The 24,130-nt window shown below is 49.3% G+C and overlaps 1 protein-coding gene and 1 non-coding gene across 15 annotated transcripts in view; both read right to left on the minus strand.

Moving 5' to 3' along the window:
* PARD3 (par-3 family cell polarity regulator) overlaps positions 1-24,130 on the minus strand; it is a 465,250-nt gene that overhangs the window by 24,682 nt on the left and 416,438 nt on the right. The gene's annotated exons all lie outside the window — the stretch shown is intronic.
* LOC121164493 lies at positions 1,540-1,703 on the minus strand. The gene has a single exon (XR_005885109.1). It is a non-coding gene; the product is annotated as a U1 spliceosomal RNA (small nuclear RNA).

Here is a 24,130-nt window from a genome sequence, read left to right on the forward strand (position 1 = left end):
TTACACTTGCAAGGCCACTGGCTATCGTTCACTGGCCAAGAGCCATTCTGACAAAGATCAAACAGCCAAAACTTCCGAGTCTTTTTGCAATCTTGTATCCAAAACACTACTTGATTAGTTATACAATTCTTCTTCCAGAACAAAGTCTACAGGTGTACCATTATTCCTACATCTTGAAGCCACAGGTAACCTTTCTAACGACGATCTCATATATTTCTACTTATTACCCAAAGAACAGATCACTAGGGAAAAAAAATTCCATGTACCTATCATTTTGTTAACCTAACTCTCCTGTTAAAAGTTTACATATGCAAAACACTCCAGTGGTGATAAAAAGCATTCTCCAGAGCCCACACACTTGCCTTTATCACAGACCAAAAAGTTCACCGTGCCCTTTTTTGCATTGGCTATCAGGAAACTCTGACATAAATGTACTACACAATTACAACCACATACTCATAATACCAGTTGAATAGCCTTTACCAGAAATGCTTGGAATCAGAATTATTTCCTACTTGGGAGGTGTTTTTTTCTCTTTTTAATTTTGTCAATATCTTAGAAGAGTTTATCAGGAAGGAAAACATCTCAAATCCAAATTCCAAACATCTAAAAAACACATTGGCCCCCAAAATTACACTTTTGTAACACCATGGGGGGGTCTGAGATGCTCAATCTGACATTTGGTGGCCTTATAAGCTTTGTTGAGTGGCTTTTTTTTTTCTTCTTTTTCTTTTTAAAGATATGCTAGGAACAGTGAGGAGCTCATGACACAGTGCTCCTGGCCCTTGCTGGGCTGGGTCCTATCGTGTGGCACTTGCTGCTGGTCCGAACAGAGGCTCCATGGGAACTCCCCAGGCATTTCCCTTCACAGGCACCTGGGACCTCTCCTCCAGTACTAAAAAAGAAGCCTCAAATCCCATCAAATAATGTATTTACACTAAAGAGGACCACTGCAGACTGCCAAGTCATGCTGCTAAGATGAATCTTCTGATTTCTTGAGCACACACCTGGTAGCAACATGTTCCTCCTGTCTCCAACAGCTTGGTTAACTCTTTTGATGAATGACAAAAGCAGTTCAGGCTGGATCCCTTCCCCTCCCTTCCTTCTTTTCCCCCCATATTCATTTACTTTTATTTGAAAGGCAAAGTTACAGAGAGAGAGAGAGAGAGAGAGAGAGAGAGAGAGAGAGTCTTTCATCTACTGGTTTGCTTCCCAAATATCAGCAATGGCCAGAATGAGGCTGACATGAAGCCAGGAGCCAGGAGCTTCTTCTGAGTCTCCCATGTGCGTGCGTGGGCCCAAGCACTTGAGCCATTCCCCACTGCCTCCTCAGGTAATTAGCAGGGAGCTGGATTGGAAGTGCAGCTGCCGGGACTTGAATTTGCAGCTGGAAGCTTAGCGTACTATGCCACGGCCCTGGTTCTGGGATCCCTCTCTTAAGGGAGATCACTTAACTTGCTCTGGGCCTCTTTGTTGATATGCTGCTTAGTTTTCAGTTTAAGTGATTTTTTAAAAATTTGTTCTAGCTTTTTTTTTTAATAGGGGAGAGTGCAAACACAGTCCCCCACTACCACCAATTATGCAGTCGAGCGGACCACATTTGGGGAAATCGCGGGGGTGAGTAAAGCCCAAGGGCAGTGGATGAGCCTTGCCCTGGAAAGATCACCGGCGTGATCACAGTATCTTCCCTGCCAGATAAGTATTAGTTCAAATCATTTATAAGAACTGGTGGCTACACCCATAAAAGAGATACTGCAGATTTCTAACAAGTCAAGTATGCCTGACTGATGACAAAGAAGAGAGACAGAAGACACAGCAAGCTTTTGAATTTTAACTTTCATCAGGCATGGCGGTGCTTTGGGAGACAAAGACTTTCGCATCTTTTACTTTGTGACATTGTTTATAAACTTCTTTCAAAAGCAGGAGTGTCTGTGTGCACACGCGTACATGCTACTCCAAATTTCCCAGTTAAGGCTCCAGCCGACCGTGCACATGCTTTAATGCCTTTGGGAGGAGGGCTGTGAGACCACACTCATATTCAGTCCGTAAACGACCTTCAACTTCAGACACACTGTTCGCAGCCTGCCAGCTCATAACTGACGTCAGAAAGCATGAAAAAGCTTCCATTTATTTAAAAAAAAAAAACAAAAACCCAAACATTCTCTGTGTCTCACCACAATGCGATCCTGGAAGCCACATCATAAAGCAGGCATCAGACCTTTCCGTAGGAGCAATGTTGTAACTTCCGGGGTAGGTGCCTGCCTCGGGAGTGAGAGCTAGGGTTCAGCAACAATCCAACGCAAAGCAAAGATGTAACAACTCCAGAGCTTCACAGTAGCAATGCTAGACAAAGGAGGCCGCAGATATGACACATGCGCTTAAATATATCCTGTGTGCTACTTACATGAGAACCCAAGATTCTATAGGAAAAAAAAATTATGCAACTCTGGGAAATTTTTATAGATTTGACCTTAAGGGCCAGTGCCAGGGCACAGTGGGCAAAGGTAACACCTGTAAATGCTGGCATCCCATATGGGTTCGAATCCCAGCTGCTCCACTTCCCTGATAACGTGCCTGGGAAAGCGTCAGAGGACAGCCCAAGTGCTTGGGCCCCTGCATCCATGTGGAAGACCTGGGAGAAGCTCCTGACTCCTGGCTTCAGACTGGCCCAGTTCTGGCTATTTCAGCCATCTGGGAAGTAAGCCAGTGGATGGAAGATCTCTCTGTTTCTTTCTGTAACTCTGCCTTTCAAATAAATAAATAAAATCTTTTTAAAAAATGGCCTGAAATAAGCTGCTAATAACTAACATTCTACTTCAGCTTTTCAAAAAACAAACAAACAAACCCTAAAACGGCTTTGCTGACAACCCAGCCCCAAGTCTTTCTTGAAGTGAACATTTTCTTTGGAGCTCCACCATTCCATCAACCACACAACCATTCCAAAAAAACAGGAGCCAGGGGATCCAGATTGTTCAATTAAGTGTTCGGGTGTCTGTTGGGCTCTATTGTGGCATTTAAAGCTTTATTCACATGCCATTTAAAAACCTGGCTTTAAAAAAAAAAGACAAGAATATCAGACATTTCTCACATAATTGATATAACTGGCACAGAACAGCACCCAATCTGTACTCACTCCGTTGGCTGCTCTGTCTCCCAGTGCATTTGTTAGCAGGCTGTGAACAGGGGTGGGAAGAAGTCAGATTCTCACATCCGTGCTGACTTCAGGTATGGGGCAGGCAGATGGCCACTTCGAATGTCAGGCTCCGGGCTCCATTCACACGGTGTGAGGTTCCTGCTTTCAAGCCATGGAACATTCTAGACCTGACCTCAGCATCAGCCCCTACCCTTATACTGGGGAACCTTGGGTAGAAGTAGGGGAAAGGTGACTACAGACTTGATGCAAAGTGGACTTGCAGGTGCCTGCCCGGGATCCTCCAGCCTGACACCCCCAAACTCCCACCGGCCTGGGTCATCTTGTAGCACTTTCTGGTTAAATTTCCAGATGCACAGAACTCAGGGAGATGTTCTCATCTCACCTCCTCCACTCTAGTTACAAACACAAACTTTCACTTCATACTATGAATTTTAAACTGATCAGTGTCACATGGCATCAGTCAAATGAAATCTTAGAAAAGTGTCCCAAAGCTGACATATTGAGGAACAAGAAACATAGAAAGCATACCAGCAGACCACCAGCCTTTGGCCGTTTTAAATTCAGCTCCCTTACAAGTTAGACTTACGGCATTCCCTCGTCTGAGCCTTGTGTGCACCGAGTCTGTTTAGTTCAAAGTCTTGTAGACAGAAACAAATTAAATATTCATCAAAGGCCAGAGGTCTGGCAGCATGCACTCTACTATGTTGGTTGTAAGTGCCAGAGAAATTGCCCAGGAAGCTCTTGTCCTTCTCTCCTCGGCAACACAAACAGGGTCTTCAGTCTTGACGTCACTCACCCCACGGACAGACAGATGGCATCGGCTGCCACGGGACACAGCCCCTGCCCCTACTTCAACTAAAGCCACAGTGCAAGCACGCTGTCCAGAAACAATTATCCAACCACTTCCTTGTAAGGCCTGGGCAGTCCATCCCTGGGCACTGGTGTCAAGGGAAGCAATCGGCTCATATTAAGGCTCACTTACTCGGGGGTAAGTTCTGGTTTTCACTGACACAGAAGGGAAATATCAACCTCCTAGGAGATAAAAGCTGTTTCCCAGGAATGGAGTGGCTGTGAACATAAACTCACTGCAGTCTCAGGTTCTCGTGGACAAAGTGAGTGGAGTTCTCTGACAGCTCAACCTGCTGCTCGAATACAAGGTGTGGATGGTGGCAGGAGCATGGGACACACTGAGAGTGAGCCAAGGTTTGACCAGCACTGCTCAATCAGATGAAAACCATGGGGGCCCTGTGTGCTAGCCTGGTGGCTAACGTCCTTGCCTTGCAAGTACTGGGGTCCCATATGAGTGCTGGTTCGTATTTCACCTGTACCGATTCCCATCCAGCTCCCTACTTGTGGCCTGGGGAAGCAGTCAAGGATGGCCCAAAGCCTTGGGACCCTGCACACGGACGGGGCACCTGGAGAAAGCTCCTGGCTCCTGCTTTGGATCAACTCAATTCCAGTTGCTGGGGCCACTTGAGTAGTGAACCAGCATATAGAAAGTCTTCCTGTCTCTCCTCTCTGTGAAGCTGATTTTCCAATAAAGATAAATAAAATCTTTTTTTAAAAAAATGGAAACCAAGGGCAGCATGTGCTGTGGGAAACACAAGTGGACGTGGACGACAAGGCCAAGCTGCCCTTTCTGTAGTCATCGCTTCCCTGATGGTGGACTCCATCACGCCTGCAATGGAAAACACTTGGATCCTGTGTAAGGGACAAGACCAACAACCCTGACAGGCACTGCCTGGCTTCCTTCATCTGCAAGGAGCCAAAGTCACACAGATGCAGAAGGCCAGGGTCACACTGCCTTGCAGGAGGCTGGAGCCCACCTTCTCCTGTGCTTCCCACCCCCAACGAGGGAAAGTCTGCCCTGAGGCAGCAGTGAAGACACTGCACTGGACATCTGTACTCCACGCCCCATAGGAAGCTGTACACCCACAGAGGCAGCAGTGACGCCTTGTTCAAGGGGCTGGGTTGCCTCTGCCACCCCAACAGATTATATGAAGTCCCTAGCTCCCAGCTTTCACCTAAGCCGAGGCTCACCTATAAACAGGTGCTCAGGGAGTGAACCAGCAGCAGTAGCAGGTGACTCCAGGGGTGTCGGCATGGGTGCCAACCATCCCCAGAGAGGCCAGAGAGATGCCAGCTGCACCTGGCAGGTATGGCGCATGCACAGGATGCCGTATGGTTCTCTTCCTGCAAAAATGACAGCGCAAGAATGGAAGCCTGGAAACCACAGAGCTGGGGAGAGTAATGAAAGATGGGGCCATCTGTCACAAATGTAGGGTGAGATTGAGGATGATGGTACAGTCTGCACCAGGATGTGTGGGAACACGGGGACAGGATGATGGCTCTGACAACCCCGCTGGGCATTCCGCCATGGGGAGTGGTCTAGGCAGAGGATAGGCCTTGGGGCTGTTTTTTTTTTTTATTTCCTTGTCATAGTCTCCACTGTCATCGCCAAAAATCATAAACCATCTTAAAGAAATACGTGCATATGTGTGAATGGACAGATGGGGCCCTTTTGGAAGGTTCATGGAAACATGGTATTGGAAGCTGTTATGGAAAACTAAGGGTTGATTTCCTAAGTGTTTTGTATTAAAATTCCTACATTGTGTTAACCTTCATGTATCCCTAAACCTTTTCATGAAATACATATTTATTTATTTATTTATTTGGAGGGCAGAATTACAGAGAGAAAATCTCTCATTTACTGGTTCATTCCCCAGATGGCTGTAACAGCCAGGGCTGGGGCCAGGCTGAGGCCAGGAGCCACGGTCTCTATCTGGGTCTCTGAGGAGGTTGGCAGGGACCTAAGCCTTTGAAGCTGTCTTGTGCATGAGCAGGGAGCTGGATCATAAATGGAGCAGTCAGGACTCAAACCAGTACCCACATGGGATGTGAGCATTTCGGGTAGCAGCTCCACTCACTGTGCCACAAGGCCGGCCCCAGTCATGACCTTTACCCAGCCCTGGTGTACTCTGTTTATCATCTCTGCAGTCTATCTGAGAGCAGAAGGTGCTCAGTGGGGATGCTGCGGCCACTGATGGGCTCCAGGTGGCACTGTGGACAGCCTGCTCACAAGGGCAGGCAGATGCAACACCTGCCCTCCACAGGCACTGTGAGGTCTCCGTTGATTCACTGAAACAGCTGTGGGGCACCATCTGAGGGCCGTGAAGTCCCCCAACCTGTCCCATTCTGAAAACCTCACGCGAGGACTTGAGGCAGAAGGACTCCGGGCTGCACGAGGCACAGGAAAAGTCTGAAGCTGGGTGATTCTGTTTCCTGTGTTTATATGCCGGTCATGTGTCTTGCATTTTGCTGGACCTCCAAGGCTTCAAAGTATCCTGTGCTGACAGTCAGATCCTAGGAGTCAGCTGAGAATTGCAGCAAAACTGCCCACAATGGAGTAAGGTGCTGACAGGGAAAGGGTTTTGCTGCACACAATGAGGCCGTCCGTAAGAGAGCAGGAGGTTCCCAAGTAGAACCCACCCCAACTCCAGTCCCCACCAGGAGTGGCACCTGCCAGCCCAGGTGACTCCATTTTGTTCAGCAACAGCCACGGTGGCCCAGCTATGCCAGGTGCCTGCTGGCACCTTCCTCTCCTTGCTGTCCCAAGCCACCACCCAGGTACCTCATACCTTTGCTCACTGCCACCTCCTGCATATTTAATCTTACTAAAAATATCTCTGTGAGGAAAAAAAAAAGACAGTGGAGGTGTGCCCCACTCACTGCATTCTGTTGACGTTCTTTCCTTGGAGAAGCAGAGAAAGGAAGACAGCAATCCTGTGGAACAGCAGTTCTGCAAGGTGAGGAACCTGTCCAGGATCATGAGCAGTAGTCCAGGGGGTCCTGGACAGGCATGGTGGACACACTGGAGCTGTCTCCCAAGGGCAGAGTTGCAGCCATGGGGCGGGCGATTCTGCCAGCGCCAGCAGCAGCAGCAGCAGCTCAGAGCTGGATCCTGGACCCTCGTGCTGTGTGCTACTCACAGCAAGTCTCCCTCTGGGATAAGAAGCTGGGTGGGCAGGGGCTGTCACGCTCACCTTTGTTTTAAGCCAGGATGCAGGGCCGGAGGAGGTGCCCCAGGAACCTCTAATCCAGGTTGCCCTGCTGCCTTTTGCATTTCCTTTCATAATCATTCCTACCTTGGGGCTGGCATGGTGGCACAGCACATTAAGCCACCACTCACAGCATCACCAGCTCGTAGGGTAGCACCAATTCAAATCCTGGCTGCGTGGCTTCCTGTCTAGCTCTGTTAACACATGTGGGAAAGCAGCAGATGATGGCGCAAATGCCCGGGTAGCCACCCCCTGATGAAGCTTCTGGCTCCTGGCTTCAGCCCAGGCCAGCTGTGGCTCTTATAGCCATTTGGGGAATTGAACCAACAGAGGGGTGATTTCTCTTTTTCCCTCCATTACTCTGCCTTGCAAATAAATCCATACATAAAGACCTCATTAAATAAGGAAAGGAAACTGCATGCCAGGCTTGCACCTCCTAACAGAGACCTTACTAAGGGCAGGTACAGCCTTTTCCCCTTGGTAACGCGCCCACATGTGAAGATCTCACAATAAAACTGGGAATTCTTCTACCAAGCTGGGGACCCATCAGAGATCTGAGACCACCTTACAGAGCGCTCCCCATCCCAATCACACACCCCCAAATCAAACAGTTTTGGGGGGCTATACGTGTGGTTCTAAAGCCCATCCATGAAAGGAGGATGCAAGATGAGTGACAAAGTGAGCATAATGCTACCATGGGAACAGACATCAGAGAAGCAGATAGGAATCCTATTCATGGTGCTTCTCTCACTCCTTTCCAAACTCTACTCACACCTCCACAACAAAAAGAATGTTCCGTGTAGGAAGCTGTGCCGACAAGCATCATCTCAAATACAGAGACCATCAAATAATTTCTATTTCCACAGCTCTCTACGGGATTTTGCTCGGTTCTACCTCATTCTCTGAAAAGCATGCCCGCCAGGACAATCTTCTAACCTGCCAAACAGAGGGTGACCCATGGTTTACAAATAGTTGCCTTTTTTCTAACTTTTCATTAACTAATTCATTTGAAAGGCAGAGAGAAAGAGAGGCAGACAGATACGCAGAGCCCTCCTATTTGCTGGTCCACTCCCTAATGATCCACAACAGCCGTGGCTGGGCCTGGTTGGAGCCATCCAGCTCTCCCACGCAGGTAGCAGGAACCCAAGTACTTGAGTCATCACCTGCTGCCCCCAGGGTGTGCACTAGCAGGAGGCTAAAAACAGGAGCAAAGTGGGACCTGAACCCACACACCTTCTTTTCCAGAGCCATCCAGATCCAAGAATGGCCCTTTATGAAAGAAGCTAATGGGCCTTGCATATTCTGGAGCTGTCTCTCTGAGGGTCCTCCTCTCCTGGGCAGCTCCTCTTCCGTGTTTCTGGAGAGTCACCGTGTATTTGAGTGTCCCCTCTATTTCACTTCACACTAACACAGAGGCTAACACAGGGGCTAAGACACCGGCCTTGAGTCAAGTAAGGAGGCTGGAGCCCAGAACGGGGAAGCTAGCCCTACCCAGGTCTGACCTTGAACTGTTCACCCTGCAATGCAGCACACACAGGTGAGTGGGGTGAGGTCAGAGGCTTTGGTGAGACTCCGTAGAGGTTGATCCGGGCCCAGAACTTTCCACCAGGTAGTTCCAAGAAGGATCGTGGAGCTGTGGCGCTTGGCACTCTGTGAATTCACTGAAGTCAGCCACTGCTGAGTTCTAAGTGTAAAACTATTTTTCATGAGTAATGAGCACCCACTTCCATCAGCCCTGTGACTAAGGTGGTGGTGGTGGGGTGTGTGTGTGTGTGTGTGTGTGTGTGTGTGTGTGTGTGTGTGCGCGCGCGCGCGCGCGCACGCGTTGTGTTCACGATGTGGAGGTAGAAGACGCCGGAATCCGTTCCACAGCGAGGTCTGGGAAAGACCCAAGTTTGGATTCTGCTCTGTCATTTACTGGCTGTAAGACCTGGAGCTAGATAAAACTGTTCTGTTTCACTGCAGCTGACAGTTAACCTGAGTGATGAATGAGCTGGTGTGAGTGACGGACATGCTCGGTGCTGCGGTTCACGGCAGGTGCACAAGGTGGAGGTTCATAACCCTTCATGCTGTGTGCACAAAGGCAGAAGAACAAATCACTGATCCACCAAAGCTTAGCATGAGGATGGATTAAATCACAGGGTATAAAGAAGGCTGGCTTTGCTCATCTTGCGTCTGTGTAACTCCTAGAAAAGGATGTGACCACCAAAAACTTGTAAGGGCCATGATAATCAGAAGAGCAAATCCCTCCACCTGACAAACCTAGGCACTGAGTGAACCCTCACACCTAGAAGATGGCTGGGAAGAACCAGAAGGTGTCTGAATTATTAGGCAGGTAGGTGTAACAGGAACGTATGCCTGGGGTGTGTATGCACGGCTGTTCTGGCCTGTTTGCATCCTGGGCTCTGTTCTGTGCACCTGTTCCATTCAACGTACTCTATGGTTATGGCCGCTCTATAGACAAGGTAAAGAGAGAAGTGGAAATATTAAGCAACTTGCCCAAGTAGGAAGCAGGGCTGGATTAAGACAGAATACACATCTTCAGATGAGAGGCGGGTTCCATGTGGGGTTAGCTTAACCTTTTTCTCTCAGGAACCTGCATTTAGGACCATATTAAACAGTGACCAGGGTGCAGTGCCGGAAGCAAAAATCATAGCAATAAAGAGAGACAGAGTCCCATAAAAAGACGAGTGTGTTTTCACAACCAGTTCTTCCTAACCCAGTGTGAACAGCCTGGAAACACACGGCAAAGTTCAACTGTCACCTCAAGACCCTGACGAGGGGGGCAGGGGACCCTTCGGCATCAAAGACAAGACAGAGGAAGACTTCGGTTCCTGGAAGGACTAAGCTCTGGTCACTGGGAAGGCTGGCCACCTCAAGGGCATCATCAAGTCCCACAGGAGCAGGCTAGCCTCGGTAACCTGTGGCTTAACCTCAGAAAAGGCATGCAGCAGGGCACGAGCAGTAGGCACCGGCACGAGAGCCGTGCTGAGCACTGCAGGATCCACATCACTGTGGGGCACATGTGGAGAGCACACCGAGTTCACGGGCCACGGAAGTGTTCGGAAGTGAGATCTAGCAAGGCAAGGGACTGCTGAGCGAGTCACCCTGCATCCGTGCCCTCGCACGACACGAGAGGCAGGCGTGGCCTTGGGAATGTGTAATCTCTCTATAATCATTTCTTTTTTCTTTTTCTTCTTTTTTTGGTGTTCAAAGTGATTGCTTTCCAATGGAGAAAGCAAGCGGGAGGACAATGGGGTACAGCCCCGGACTCTTGCCAACACAGAAACCCTGACTGCTCACAGCGTTGCAGTTATTGATTGGCGGATTAAAGGACAGCATGGCCATTAACTCATCGCGCCACTGCAAAACAGTGGAGGGCTCCAGGGAAGCAACTGTCTGGCACCTGGCAGGGGAGTGGGAAGAAGCCCCAGTGGCCACAGAAGGGGACCACTGGGCACCAATGTCAGGAAAGATTGAGCTGGCATGTACTGGGAGGCGAGAAAGAAGGCAGTGCCAACAGAGTAATGAGTGGGTTCGCCTAGGCCTGTCAGCAGGGGACCGTTGAGTGAGGGGTCCTGTTTTACGCCCTGTGTTATCTGATTTCTCAGGAATCAAAAAGCTGCAAGAGAAGCAACCACTGGCAGAGGAAAGACACGAAACACACCGTCATCACACATACTCTGGCAGTGCCCACGGTGTCGTGCGCCGGGCACGCAGTGCTGCCTGTGGTGGGTCTGTTTCCCAACCCAAAGGAGCAACTGTGCCCACAATAGATGAATAGAAACATGCTATGTGCCAGGGATGGGGAGAAGGGGGTGTGAACGCACCGAGTTAAGCTGGCAGCGTGTGCCGGAATTCTGCCCACAAGAGATGAACACGTAGATGTGACAGCAAGGAAGATGGCTGAAGGCTGCTGTGATGCGCCAGGAGGCCCCCACGCACAGAAAGTGTCTCCCACCATGGGCATTTTGAAGAACCCAGCCTGACCCTGACATGTGGCTGCCCAGACATACACAGCAACCACCTGGGATTCTGAAGTCCACACTTTATGAGTTTGAAACATGGCAAGAAACATCCAGAGCAAAGACTGGACAGGCACCGCTGAGATCCAGAGGGGACCACAGGCCGCAGGAATGAGCTCCTGGGTGCTGGGCTGGTCACATGCTTTGGTGACACAGCTATGCCGGGAGGAGACCTGGGAGCAACAACACAAGAGCCACAGCCCCGTGTGTGCAGTGCTGAGGGCCAGCAGGCGGAAAGTCGGCTCCGTGAACCACACCAGATGCACAGCAGACAGCTCCAAGAGGCACCGAGGAGACCATGTGAATGTCACACGTGTTCCTTCAAAGCGGGCTCAACACTTCAGGAGCACATGCTGACACTGCTGGATTAGGAAAACGCCCCACATGTAGGAGGTTGACTTGGACAGCGAGTAGCAAATCAGGACGAGAGCCAGGGCTTAACGCAGAGACAGGGAGGGCCGGGAATTCAAAACAGTGAGCTGCCGTGGAATGGGGAAGAATAAGAGGAGGTCACAAATGTGTTCCTTCAATTTTCCAGGACTTTCAAAGAGACTAGTGGGAGGGCTTCTGTTTAGCTCGAATTTGGATTTTGCCCCTTGAGCTGCTAGTGTGTTAGATTCACAGGACCAATGTCACCATTCACCTCTGCCATGAAGTGCTAGCTGGGTCTAACTTCCCAATGCAACTGCCGCAACAGTTCTGGTAATCTCCAGGAGTTAACCCTAAATGGGCAACTGCAATGCTGTAAGAATACAGTTAGTAGGGCCAGCACCGCAGCACAGTGGTAAGCTATGCCGTGCAATGCAGCCATTCCATATGAATGCCCTACTTCCAATTCAGTTTATAGCTAATGTGTCCGGAAAAGCCACAAATGTCAGGGGAACTTCTCACGGTTCGTCTCCTGGCTTTAGCTTGGCACAGTATTCGCCATTGAGGCCATTTGGGAAATGACCTAACAGAAAATGCTTCTCTCTCCCTCCTTCCCTTCCTCGAACTGTGCTTTCAAATAAAAATAAATAAGTAAAAAAAAATTAAATCAGCAAACAAATGAAAAGAATATATTAAAACCAAATATACTCTGTCATATCTCAAATACAAAGGGACTTCATTGTGGCACAATGGCATTAAAACATACTCATTTTGGAACAAAAAAAAAATGTTGCAATCATGGCATAGTTTTTCTATGCTACGCTTTACTCAACAACTTCTAGAAACTCCGTTGTGTTCCAGAAAGGAATATTCCAAAGTGCTCAATAAGGAGCAACAGCAATTCATTCGATTTTCCTCACCAGAGAGAGACAGACGCTATAAGACAACAGAGGCAAGGTCCCAAGCGGGAGCTGGAACAAACCAGGAATTTCTCGCCTATGCCGGTGCCAATCCAGTGGACGTGTTTCACGGTTAGCCATGGTGGGAACAGGCAACCTACCCCTGTGTATGTAAATCTGCTCCTGGCTCAGGAATTTCAAAACAAAACAAAACAAAAAACAGGACTTAGAGCTTCCTTCATCATCAGACACACACTATACAATTCTCCATCTCCACAGTATTGGTATGGCAAGCGCCACCTCTGAAGTCACTGTCTGACCTCACTCATGGAGGGGACCAAGCCTACCAGGGTTGAGGAATCTCATGTCCTTGTCCCTCATTCCCTGACTTCAGCAAACTCAGAGAAGAGAGTTAGAATGGAGAGCAGACTGCTTTTCTTACCGTCTCTAGACTCCTGTAAGAAGCCACTCTCAGAGCTCATCAGATTCTTCAAAACTAGACGTCCCCTTCCCCTCCCCACAAACTCCTAACAGCAGAAAAACTACTAGACTTGTGATCCTATAATCTTCCATGTTTCTGAGGCTATAAAAGAAGCTTCCATTCAGCCTTTTTGTTAAAAAAAAAAAAACAGACTTATCTATTTATGATCTGCAGGGAGAGAGAAGGGAATGGGGAAGGAGAGAGGGAGAAAGAGATCTTCCATCCACCGGTTCACTCCCCAAATGGCCAGGTCGAAACGAGGTGCCTCTCACTCTGCCCTGGTCTCCCACACTGGTAATGGGGGCCCTAGCACTGGTTCCACCTTCTGTTGCCTTAGCTGCATTAGCAGGGAGCTGGATTGGAAGCGGAGTAGTGGGGACTCAAACAAGCACTTATACGAGATGTCTGCACCAACAGGTGGCTGCTACACTCACTGTGCCACTGCAGAATCTTTTATGAAAGTCAGAGCCACAGAGAGAGACAGAAAGGCCTTCCATCTACTGGTTCACCTCCCTCCCATGGGTTTAACAGCCAGATGTGGGCCCAGCTGGACCCAGGAGACAAGAAACTCCAGTCTGGTCTCCAACCTGAGTAGCAGGAGTCCAGGTAATTGACCCATGACCCATTGCTTTCCCAGGTGCATTAGCAGGAAGCTACACCCCAGAGTCCGACCCTTCCTCACCTATGCCCAACCCTGCAGAATCACTTACAACCCAGAATTCCCTGCGTATCCATCTCTGTTGGGCCCTTCCTCGGTCACCCCTCCGTGTACACAGCCTCGTCAGTTCCCTGCATGGTGATTCATGGACATGCTGTGTACAGCCAACAGTGATTGTCTAACAGTAATCCGAACACTGCCCTTGTCCTGGTCTCCTGGTGACACTGACCCTGCCAGCTCTCCTTCCTGGACTAAAAGACTCATCGCTCTGTCTGTTGGGAGGGCTGCCTCTTCTTTCCTTCTCTTCCTGTTCTACCCATGTCTTCAATAATTACAGATTTCGAATCATTTTTGCCTCCAGACACTTATCATTTAGGTTCATTTTCCACGAAGTTCACATACACCATGTCTTTCAAATCTTCCTCTATTTTTCACTGACTGTGCTGGTGCTATTACTGTACATCCTCTAAAATCAACCACTTTCTCATTTCTCTAATTCCTCCCTCCAATTCCAAGTGCTGGACTCGAAGGCACCAGGTAGGAAGAAGGGATTTTACTTTTCTTGTCAATGAAATGCTAAGCCTTGAAAAAGTTGCTCTGTTGGAGAAGACTTAATTGGAAAACAAAACTCAATCTAGCTATGGGCTAGCAGAGTGTGTTCCAAAGCGAGGGCTACATTCTTCCTTTGGCATTAATTCTTTCCCTAGATTTCCAGACAAAACTCCACTTGATCCCATCTGACGGGAACACCAGACATCTGACATTTAGAAGGGTCCAGAAACCCTGAAGTACTCTGTGTTTTGGGGAACAGCCTGGACCTCCTCCCTCCTCTAGCAAGAAGGTTCACCCACACCACCTACACAGAATGCCTCACCCCAGCCCAGAATTATGTTGGGATGCTGCCTTGGCGAGCACACAGACTGAAAGCGAAGCTTCATCCACACCCCTTGGAGGTCAAGCAAGTGTGTCAGGGTAACCTAGCATCACCACCCGAACCCACGCACGCCATGGGAACCTGCTGGTAGCTACAAGATGGCGTGGGCGTGCTGGTTCAGAAGAGGATCTTGTGGAAGTACACAAAAAAAAGCATGTGGGCAGAAAGGATGCAGACCCAGTGTAGTGACACAGGTGGGCACCTACTGCCTGTGTCAGTGAGGAAATGCCAGCCGTCGAGGGACTTGCCCCTTCTGCACAGAGCCCAGCTACCTGCTGCTTGTTACAGGTTCTTTGCAACAAGTCTGACAGTAATGATGTCAGGGTATACCGGCCACCTCAGTGTCACTGTCAACAGGGTGGCTCTCTTGACACAACAGACAAAAAACCAGAACGTGTCCAGAAAGCAGGACCAAACAAGACGGCAAAATGTCCATCCTTGGTGAGGGTCACGGTCACTGTTCTTCACTCTGCTTTCCGCTTGAACCTGTCTGCCCTGTCTGCCTTACAGAAGGCAGTCCACAAAACGTCTTAATTTCTCACTTGTTCTTGCGTGTAATCATGTGCCCAGAGGCTTACTGGTGTCGCTTGGCGGAATGATCGACTCGGCTAACGGAGACACCCGATGACCCTATGACACCAGAGCATGTGCCACATCGATGGTCAGGGCTGCCCTTTGACCCCATGCTCCCGGGGCTCGCAGGTGCAGTGTGGAGACATGGCTTGTTTGGGGCAGAGGTCACACCAGCAGCCACAGCTCGATGAGAGGGAGTGCTTCTTCTCTTCCTCCTTAAGGAAAGACTGAGGGTCTGGCAGTGTAGTAACCTGAGCTGCCTTTGTTTCAGAGCTTCTGTGTCTGCTGCCCAAACAGAGCTCTGAGATGTGCAGCTTAAATATTTCATGAGAATTGCCCGTTTGGACAGAAATGTTAACAGTTTAGTCTATGATAACCTAGATGCTAAGTTTTGGAAGTAGCTATTTTGCGACGTTCTCGTATCTGGTATGGAACCGGCTGGGTCAGTCCTCGCTGCCTGCTTTCACAGAGTGTCTCTTCTGAGAAGTGATCCTCCCGACTCAATGTGTCGTAGGCAATAACTCCATTTTAAAAAATGATTTTTCTGGTGTTTTAAATGTTTTTCTCTTTCATCCAGAGAACTGACAGCCTGTTTATGTGCGATGCCAACACATGTTGCCAAAGCTCGGTTTTGATGTTAAATCTCGGAGCCTACACATTAGCCGTGTGGTTTTGTTTAAGCCAAGCGCTTTCTAGGACACAGGGGGAACGTCCCAGGACAGGCGTGTGACTGGGAGTGTCACCACGCTCCAGTCCAATTGGCCCTGGTGGCCTCCCCCAGAGCACGGGACTCACCGGCTCTGAGGCCATTACTGAACAGAGCGTCTCTAACCCACAGCTGTGTCCTGATGCGATGCCAATCGGTGCTCAGAAAGCCTGATGTTTTGTAACATATTTAAAACACAGTTTGCTTTAGTCTTTTCAACACTCAGATCCCCCCAGTTCTGTATTTTCCTGTCATCCAAGAATTTCTAAAATAGTTTTGGGGGCATTTGCTCTGCCACACGAAGTCCTTTCACAGTTGTTACGGATGTAACTGCTATCCTAATGTGGTGCAACACCAACAAATCCACATGCCATGTTGGATTGCACCGTGGAAACACACTTAATACAAGACACTCTACCTAGAAACGCTCTCTGCTATTGACAAGTAAGGAACGTGAATGGAGAGCCCTCTGCTCCGTGCTGAATCGTGGAGTCAGAGTTGCTTCTTCTTACAAAGCTCTTACACAGAGAGAGAGAGAGAGAGAGAGAGAGAGAGAACAGGACCTGAGATGATCAGCTCCATTCCTGATCAGTTACAAATGAACCCAGGCTAAAGACATGCACAGGAGGAAAGAGTTACAGAAGTTCAAGTTCTGGGTGCTGGGCACTGCGTCCAATACCCCAGGTGTGCTGTAAGATCTGGCCTGGGCCGTGAGACGGGAACCAGCTCAGTTTCTGACAACAGCAATAAAGGAAACATAAAGGAAGTCAGAGGAGATGTGGCAAAGCATGCTGAGTGTTCTAGTGCTAAGGTTGGGATTGAAAGCACAAGGCAGTTTCATGCGTCATGACCAGGGCACTTGTCAAAGAGTTCACGGACAGCAGGCAAAGCTACCATCTAAGATGCTGGCATTCACTATGGTCACTGCTTCACCTCTTGGCCACTGTACTTCTGTGTCAGCTTCCTGCTAATGGTCTGGGCAAAGCAGTGGAGGATAGCTCATGTGTTTGTGGCCCTGCCACCCACACGGGAGTCCTGGATGGAGCTCTGGGCTTGAACCAGCCTAGCTATGGCTGCTGGGGTCATCTGGGGAGTGATCCAGCTGATAGAAGGCCAATCTCTCAATCTCTCTCCACACTCTGTAATACTTGCAAAGAAATATATCTGAAAAAAACTTTGTGGTGAACTAAAATAGAACTAAAAGGTAAGCTAATTACAGTACAAGAAATATCTTAGAATCCATATACTGTCTTCATAAAATCCACAGAACCAGTCTTTGAAGATACCTTTTACTGACAAGAAACTCCCCCAAAAAACCCAGAGATGAGAGGAAAACGCAGAATTCAGCTCTTCCCTCTCAGTTGGGGACCACAGAGGGCTACAGAGGGAAGGAGAGAAAACACTGCTGACAGGAAGAACCTTTCCATAGACAACACAACAGGTTACAGAGTGGAAGGAGGAAACACCCTTTGTGGAACTTTTATAGACAGGCTCTGTGCTTAAGAACCGATGGTATAGGGGCCGGTGCTGAAAGCTGCCACCTGCACTACCAGTATCCTATATGGGCACCGATTCTAACATCAACTGCCTCATTTCCAATCCAGTTCCCTGCTAATGCACCCAGGAAAGCAAGGCAAGGTGGCCCAAGTGCTTGGGGCTGTGCACCCATGTGCAGGAGAGCTAGAGGAACAGCTCCTCAAGTCTGGCTTCAGACAGGCCCAGCTCTGGCCACTGTGGTCATTTGGGGAGTGAACCAGTGGGTGAAAGATCTCTTTCTCTCTTTTTCTCTGTAACTCTCTTTCAAATAAATAATAAATCTGCACCTATAGTATGAAGTGAGGGCTGGTGCACAGCAGCACAGGAAAGCCACAGCAGGTGCACAGCTGCTCCTTGGACTCTACTGATGGGTGCCTCAGGTGGCCCGTCCCTGTGCTCTGGCCCAGCTCCTCCTCTACCCAAGTGCTGGCATGCGTGTCCGTGAGGCTGTCAGAGCTGAAGAGCCCTGACTGTATCGACAGAAGCAAGGTTTACCTGCAGAGGCCTCAACAGACTCAAGTTCCAAGTTCAAGTTTTGCGTGATTTATGTATTACTTGAAAGGTAAAGTGACAGAATCACACACACAGAGAGAGGGAGAGAGAGAGAAAGGGAGAGAGAGGGAGAGAGAGATCTCCCATTTGCTAATTTACTCCCCAAGTGCCCACAACAGCTGGGTCTGAGCAGCCAAAGCCAGGAGCCATTGGGGGCTCCTATGTGGGTGGCAGGAATTCACACACTTTGTAAAGGATGTAAGTTTCTCAGGTGGTGTCTTAACCTGCTGTGCCACAGCTCTCTGATGCTTGATTTTCAGAGCTGGTTCAGGATAAGAAGTTCTTTCAAACAGCTCATGGGAAAAAAAAAAACAAGATAAAAAGTGAGTTTATTTTGTGCAAAAAAAAAGAAAAAAATTGAACTCCGTGCACATAAGAGTTTGGCAGGCACCTGGTACCATAACAGAGGACAGAGGAAAGAACAAACCAGCCATGTGTTGGCAGTGAAAATCTGGGCAAACGGAGACTCTAAGGTGGACTATGTCAGCCGGTGGATTCTGGAGAGATTTCATTGTGCTCGGATTGGTGAGATCGGCAGCAATTCAGAACTGCTGAACTGTCAAAACCCCCTGAGCAGAGCTCCTGGAGCACATCTCACATCGCGGACCTGGGATGGGTGGGAGGTTGGGTGGGACTATTCCCTTTATCTCCCTCCTTCTCCCAGATTCAGGAAGGAAAAAAGAGAACGTGTAAATAATGGTCTTACCCACTTTCCTGTAGCCCTTGACCCTTTGTGCCTTAATCAACTACATAAAGATCATGAAAATAGTAACAATAATTTGTCAAAAAGCTGCTGATGAATATGTGCTCTAGGAAAAAAAAAATGCATGGTTCTGGAAAAAAAATTGCACCAAAATTACCTTTTTCACTCTATATTTTTTCCCAGACTTCTTAGAGGATCCTTCATACTTTCAAAGAAATGGGCTCATTCAACCCACAACATTAATGAGCATCTACCTAGAGTCCATTGGTTAGAGCTGTGCAAACAAGCCAAGGACCCAGACAGACCCTGGCATGTAAGCAGTTAATGATATGGCCAGAGTGACACATGTTGGGTCAAAGGTAAGCCTGGAACATGTGGGAAGCACAGATGGTGGACGTGACCCTGGACGGCAGGGCACGCTGAGGCTCCCACACAGACCACTGTGGATCCTGCACAGCCAGAGGCCAGCTCCATGAAGGCCATGGTGTGAACTGCCAGGGGCGACTATGGACAACCCAGGTACTGCTAGAGGCATTACAGGCAGGCGGACTTCCACCTGCCTTCTAGTCACAAAGTTGCTTCTTGCTATAAAGTAAGACTTCAGCACTGAGCACTGCAATCATTGCACTGTCAGGGCCCTGAACTAACACCAAAGAGTTTTTGGTACGGAATGCTAACACCCTTTCATTTACTCACCCCTGGCTACTCAAACAGCCATGGACTCTCACCAGCATGTCTCAACAAGCTCCCTGAATTGGGGCGAGAGATGTCTAAGTGGAGCACACAACTCAAAACATGGTTGGCTTCCACCACACACAATCCCCCTTGACTCACGACACAGTCTTAGATGAACACACGGGTACCAATCCAGCCCTCAAAAAAAGTTGCACACCGAATGAGTTCAGAAGAGAGGAGTTTGCCAAGGAGCTTACATACTACCTCAGCCAGGATCCAGGAAAACATGAGCAGGACAGACAGCTAGGGTTCCTGTGCTTGGCTCCTCAGAGCCCTGGGAGCCTGGCTATCCCTTTGCCCTCGGCCCATACTGCCAGGAGAGTGGCTGGTGCTAAGCAGGGACAAACTCCAAACCATTCCAGGGAACCAAGAATATGCTATGTGTGTCCAGTGAGGATTCAGATTTTTTTTCACAATTTGCCATGATTCTCCCAAGTCTTTCCAATAGTTATCCTGCCCCACCCAGGCGTGCGGGAACTTGCACACATGGCCCTCTGGATGCAAGCTAGTGCCTTCTCCCACATCTCTTTTCTGCCCCTCTCTGCCCTCCTGAAGGACTCAGTGAATGGCTGCAATGTTTTGGACAGGCAATTGCCGTTGCAACACAGCTTTCTCAAGGGTTAAGTGCAAATGAATCAGAAACATGTGGCTTAAATTTCCCACCAAATTGAATTCACATGGGCATAGACATGGAGGGGTAGTGGGGGTTGGGGATAGAAGGAACGTTTTCTAAAACATGCTTCCAACGCTGGAAAACTCAAAGAGCTGGGAAAACACTTTCGGTATTCGTTTAACTCTTCACTGCAGACAGAATCACTGGCCCCCAGAGCCCCACCCAAGATGACACAACTTCACCGGATTGAATAATGTTGTCAGGCTCGGAGAACACACAGCGTGATGAGCTCCACAGGACCGGTTTCTCAGCACACACACTAGAATGCAGTGTCCCAGGATGAACACATGTGTGTCTACTGGGATCTTCTCAACAGGACCAGGGTTCCAACTGTGCGGATCCAGGGTGGGGCCAGATGCTCTGCTGTCACAAGTCCTCGGGTGATGCCCAGGGGGCCCAGATCAGGCCACCTTGCGAGCAGCAAGGCCCTGTACCACGCAAGCCACACGTCATAGCCCACGGCTCGCATACACGGCTTTACTGTATGTCACCAGTCTTGCAGCTTCCTGAGCTCTGAATTTGTTTAGTGATCAGGAAAGGGAAAAAAAAAAAAAAAGCTGAAAGCAAAATTACATACATAGGAATTAACATGTCTCGCTCAAAAGGTATGATAATTGCTCATTTACATCACAATATCCACTGATTATAAGCAATGAGTGACGCATTCGTTATGGCAGGTGAATTAGGGGAAAACAAACAGGAAGCAGGGAAAATGCATGGCTCCACTCTGCTGCTGCTACCTGCTCTGGTCCCCGCAGAGAACACTGCCTGAGCTGCATGCAGGCCCTCCTGTTTACCACATGACTAATTAGCCGGGCCTCCTCTGGGCAGACTGCACGCACTCCTCTCCCCACATGTGGATGCCTGCTTGTCACAACTGGGTGTGGACCCCATGCCTGTCAACAAGCCATCGCACGCGACTGTGACGTCAAGTGCACATATGTGGAACCTCACACAGCGTGGGCAGGACTCTGTTCACTTTCCAAGGCTTAACGGCGGGCAGAGACATCTCCGGGTGTTAGGACCCGTGCAGCTCAGCGTATACAGCACCCAGTCCTATTTGCCAACTGGGTGCCGGGGGGCTCAGGCAGGGATGGACGCCAGAAATGGGCGTCCAGTCCTCACCACTGAATCTGCCTCCTCTCCCTGGGAGGCACGGGGCTGGGCTTGCGATTTGCAACTATGCGGCAATCTGTACTGAGGAACAGTGCTTTTCCATTCCGCTTTTCCTCCTGGGAAACCACAGACACAATCTCCACTCACACAGCCCATTCACACACACGACAGTGGCTGGACAAACCCTCCTAAGCTCCCAGTCACGTGGAGGGCAGCTCTCTGCCTGAGACCAAGTCCTAGGCTCTTTCCCAAGTCACTGCATGCTAATGAGAAGTCAGGTCCCAAGTGCACATTTGCTGCGCCGGTGGGCTGGCCATCAGGTGTCTGCCAGCTGTGTCCCCAGGCACCACCACGCTTTCTTAGGAAGATGTACCCCAGCTTCCGTCTCTCCACTCACAAGCAGAGTTAAGTGCTACCTACTGAAGAAGAAACAAGCAAAACACTCAGTTTATCTTCTAAGCATTTACAACTACAGGCGAGGGCTCCAGGAAGATCAAGAAAAATGGAATCAAAACTTAAGTTTGTTCTGATATAAAATAAAAACCCTGAAATTCACACGTAGGGTTTTTCTTATTTTTCCAAAATACTCATTTTTCCCTGAATTTTCTCAAGATCTCTGGTTTGCACAGGCGCTGGGGGAGAGGGGGCTGTGTTTAAATGGCTTTTCACCAAGGAACTCAGCAGTCTAAAATGCGAAGACAACATGAACTTATAAGAACGGCAGTTCAAGAGCCAAGAATGTTAACACAAGAGTTGTGAGGAAATGCTAAGATTGTACAGGCAAGAAAGCTTTGAGTTATATGTGAAAGGTCAGACAACACATGTTAACCAAGAATGGAGTTGGCGTCAGCACCGCCCATGAGCCCTGGCTGAAGTCCTGGCTGCTCCACTTCTGAGCTAGCTCCCTGCCAAGGCACCCGGGAAGGCAACAGAGGACGGCGGCTCCTGCACTCAGGTGGGAGACCTAGCTGCAGTGCCCGGGTGCTGGCTTCAGCCTGGCCCAGGTTCCAGCCATTGGACGACTGAAACAGCAGATAGAAGGTCTCTGCAATGCTGCCTTTCAAAACAATTAAAAAATGAGATCGTAAAAGAAAGGCAGTAGTCCAGGACGAGGGGTAGAGCCAGGAAAGCCTTATCCAAGCTGTAACTGAGGGTTTGGGACCACTGAGGTGGTCGCAGAGTCAGACACTGGGAGATGATGCATCTCCACCAGACATTGCTCCCTCAGGATCCCAGGACACGTCAGGTGTGCCTCCGTACGGCCAGGACCCGACGTGATGAGCAAACCAACACAATGCTCACTCACACGGCTAGAATGAAACTGCCATGAGGTGCTGCACATGCCTGAAGGTGTATGTGGATGAGTCTCAGGCTGGGCAGAGGGGGATGCAGGGTGACCGACAATGGGGAAGCTGCCTTTACAAGCACCACGGGAAAGAACAGCAATTGTTCAAGTCCTCCGAGTACAAAAGATGCACTTCGCCATGCACATAGGACTCCTTGTGTTTCCGAGGCTTCGCGAGACACTTGCAGTCCCCGCGTATCCACCCTGGAGACGTCATCAGCAGAGCCATGGATATTAATTACATCAATCTGGCTGCGTCTCCTTGTATGATGAGTCCTAATTATATCAGAGCATGGGCCATTACAGGGCCTGACTGCCATGCCCACCCTTCTCCTACCCCCACCCCCACCTCAGTCACAAGTCCTTAAACACACACACACACACACACACACACACACACACACACAGAAAGCCATGTTAGCCTGGCAGAGAGCTCCGCACAGATGATATGCTTGTCCTTGATGACTCTACAGCAAGATATTAATTTCAGTTTTACACCTCATTCAGAAAACCGCCTGCGTATCTGGGGAAAGCCCCTGCTGCTGTGTGTGTCAGTGTGTGTGTGTGTGTGTGTGTGTGTCCGCGCGCATAAGCCTGAACCCAGAGAAACCTCGCCAGCCATAAAGGAAATTAACAACAACGCAAATATGCTTCCATATGCCCACGCGGCAGCCCTAGAGACCGCATCGCCTGCTTGCGCGCTGAAATTGTCGACACGGATTTCTGATTCTGCAAGTGTTCTAAGCAGCTTTCATCATCATGCTTGCGAGTGAAAAATAAAGATCTTTTCACCTCGGGAAAAATGTTCCTGGGGGGCTCGCGGTGACATGTTAGGTTTAGGCAATTAAAAGTGAGACCGTGTGTAAGAAATGAACATTTTGGACTCTGGTGAGCCGGCAGTTGTGCCTCTCCCCTTGTACTGGAGGGACAATAAGAGAGTGGCCGACACAGGGAGTGGACAGCCTGGGAGGTGCGGGAAGGTGAGCTCATGACTGCCCCAATTGTGAGCTAGCTAAAAACTCCAACAATACAGACGCCGTGTATCGACAGGTGGGTCCCTTCCAGAGCTGCACGGGCAGACGGTTCAGTGCCCACACTGCTTTGTCAGGGCCCTTCCTCCACCACTTCACTAGATTCTGCCAAAAGCGGCTTCTGGTCCTGGGTGGGAACAGTCCAGGAACCCACAAGCCAGCAGGCAAACGAACTAACAGCAACCACTCTAATGACCTGACTTCACAAGATAGTGTCGCAGGGAGGTTGGTGCTGTGGTGCTGTGGACTGAGCTGCTACTTGTGAGGCTAGCATCTCATACCCAGGTCCCAGCTGCTCCATTTCCAACCCAGCTCTCTGCCAGTGCACCTGTGCCTGAGGTCCTATGACCCATGTGGGAGACTAGGATGGAATTCCTGGAGCCTGGCTTCAGCCCGACTCAGATCTGGCTTTTGTAGCCATCTTGGGATAAACCAGCAAATGGAAGCACTCACTTTCTCTGCTACTCTTTTTTTTCCTCTTGTCATTCTGCCTAATAAGTAAATAAATTTTAAAAAAAAAAGAATAGGGATGATGCCATGGCGCAGCGCACTAAAGCCTCTGCCAGCTGTGCCAGCATCCAC

Source organism: Ochotona curzoniae, unplaced genomic scaffold (assembly GCF_017591425.1).
Source record: "Ochotona curzoniae isolate NIBS_2020 unplaced genomic scaffold, NIBS_Ocur_1.0 contig_78, whole genome shotgun sequence".
Taxonomy (NCBI): Eukaryota; Metazoa; Chordata; class Mammalia; order Lagomorpha; family Ochotonidae; genus Ochotona; species Ochotona curzoniae.